This window comes from Charadrius vociferus, unplaced genomic scaffold (genome assembly GCF_000708025.1).
Source record: "Charadrius vociferus isolate BGI_N301 unplaced genomic scaffold, ASM70802v2 scaffold301, whole genome shotgun sequence".
In the NCBI taxonomy this organism is placed as follows: Eukaryota; Metazoa; Chordata; class Aves; order Charadriiformes; family Charadriidae; genus Charadrius; species Charadrius vociferus.
In genome coordinates, this window is record NW_009646842.1 from 1,564,404 (window position 1) to 1,567,284 (window position 2,881).

The following is a 2,881-nucleotide window of genomic DNA, read 5'->3' on the forward strand; positions in this document are numbered from 1 at the left end:
AGGTGATTGCGGTTTTGACTCTATCACTCTCTTTGCAGATGAAGCTGCCACTTTTAAGAGAGACTCTGGATCCAAGCCAGCTTCAGTAGTGACTTGATTTGGGAGCTAGTCCTTATATCCCAGCTTCTCTCTGCCTTTGCCATATGCAACGTACGCTTAAAATACAGCATAGAAATAACAAGTAAAAACCAAATACATTGTTTTTATTATTTAATTCCCTATTTATTATAATACTCAACAACATTTATAGCTCAGTGATACAGTGCCTGTGAAAGAAGCAAACCAACAAATACTGAGGATCACTTCTGCTTCAAAGGCACGTGTGAGAGTAAAAAGAAAAGAAATACACAGAACTACAGAGCACATGCAGCTGTTTGTTCCTTTAAAACTACAAGTCAAAACCACCTTTGACTATTTCCCGGAAATACCACAAGCAGTTAAACAAGGCACACCAGACCTAAAGGTAAAGAAGAGAAAGCTGAGGTGGCAAGAGACTTCTCCGGTTGCCAGGGTAGTGTGGTCATCTCTGCTGCACTGTGGCCTTCAGGGTTTGATCTCGAAGAATCAAAGACTTCATTGTCAAGCAAGTTTGTCAAGCTGCAGCACGTCCCTTGTGATGGAAAGACACCTGTCAGTGAGGATATTCTTCAGGAAGCAACAAGGGGTGTCTCACAGAACAAGGAGAATGTTCAGAAGGACCCTTAGAAACAGCTAGTTTCCTCTTGCAAGGATTTTGTTTGATTGCAGGACTGGTATGGTTTCCAACAGTATATTATCAGATGCCCAGGCGTGTTAGCAACTCAGGGGCAAAAGTGGCTTGGGAGAGAGGTGGGCAACTGCTGGGAAGGATTCCTGGAGGAGACAATTGATTGGAGTGGCATCTGTAGTCAGTTGTACCTACCGAGGAACTTATGTATGTAATGCATCCTATCGTGGAGCATTAAGGCAAATAGGGTCTCATGGACTGTCCTTTAGGGAACAGTTGGATAACTTATGTTAGGCTGCTGATTCTTTTCATGATGCCTCTGGTGATACCTGGTCATGAATAACGGCTCTGTTGGATGGCATTGCACACCCATCTTACACAGGCTGTGTGGATGACTTACTCCTCTCCAAGTTAATTTCCCAATCAGTAGCCAGAATAGGGAATGTGCAGATGCCATGAGGTGGGGGAGCCTCACAAAGGTATGGTGAGGTCATGTGTTGATGAGAACAGGGCAGATATCAGCTTATAAGGCAGAGTATTGAAGGTTGCTCTTTGCGTACAGGTACTTTGTTCACCCACTGCTGGTCCCCTCTAGGTGTGAAGGACAAAATAATCCCACAGAAGCATTTTCCTGCAGAAACTCTGCAGAGGGTTAAGAGGACAGTTACAATTGTATCTCTAAATAGCAAGCTCTTTGTCTATCGTCTGGACAAAGATGTAAATAACCTCCCAAATAGAACTCTTGCAGCTCTCAAGTGCATCAGTCAGGCAGGTCTCCAAAAGGTCTTGGAAAGCCGCCCTATTCACCTGGCCCTAGTCAGGAGGGTAGGTTGGTGCTAGGACAGGCTTGCTTCTCCTGTAAGTTAGCCTCTTGCAGCTTATCTGTGTCCCTTATCCGGTGTGCACGTGGTTGGTGAAGAAGAAAGGGTCAGAAAGAAGGTGTAGAGGCTAGATGGCAAGATGCAAAGTCAGGGAACTGGAAAGTCTGATGTTCATTCTGACAAAGCTTTCTGAGGTTGCAGCTGGTGCTTGCCAGAGGTATGCTTAATGCAATGGACTTGGATGTTAGTGGCTTGAGCCAGTTGCCTGGAAGCCAAAATTTGAGCCAGGTTACTAATGGCTGAGTCTTGTTTCCAGGGCCTGATATGCTGAAGAGAATTGTACTGATAAAGCTTAAACCGGGCTCTCCACTGTTTTGTTCTGTTACATAAGTTCAGGGAAGTATGTGACAGGGAGAATGACTATGTCTGCCTCAACTACTTAAACTACTTTTATTGCTAATCAAAGAAGCTTGACTGATAGTTTGAACACTGACAACCCAGAAGGCTGAGGTCTTCTTTCCACTGGACAAGCTGAGCACCACAGGCAAGGCATTTTCCTGGCTCGGTCTCTACACCAGAATGTTCCTCATCTTTGGCTTGTATAGGGGAAAAGGCTTTTATCAAGCCTTCCTCTCTGCTGAGACTGAATGGTGAGTACTCAGAAGGAACATATGCAAGCTGAGTTTTGACTGGGATTCAGAGAAAATTTGAGCTGTCAGGCTCTGAAGGAAATGCTAGAGAGAGGCTGGGGCTATTACAGGGGTGCGAAGCTGACATTGGCTGTGTAGATGTGGCTATATCACTGTCTAGCGGCTGTCCCACGGAACACAAGTCCCCTTGCTGCAGCTAGACTTTATGGATATACCACGTGCTCAGATAATGAGTTCTATGCTTTCCAAGCCAAAAATTCTTCTTCCCCTGCTGAGGACCATGAAGTCTGCGTATCTGCAACACATGGATCTCTTACGGAGGAGCAGATTTGCTCTTGGAGGGCAGTTGATGTTGTTTTGGTCAGTGCTGGAATGAAGAAAGGAATCAGCTTTTGGTGACTAAATGCTGAAAGGACTAGACTGGTATTACACTACCCAAAATGAAATCTCTGGTCCAGCTAGGAGTGAAACATAAACAAGGCAAAATCTGAATTAAAGGCTGCTAGAGAGAGACAGCACCCAGTGTGCATTGGATAAAACCAGCAGCCCTGTGGACTGAGGACAATCCAACAACAACTCCAGCCCAGCTCCACAAATGTTATTGAACAAGTCTCATGAAGGTGTGTCCTATGTGAATTAGCCTTAAACAAAGAGGACTAAAAATCTCAAGCCTGTTCCTTCTTCCTCCCTGCTGTCTTGGTTTA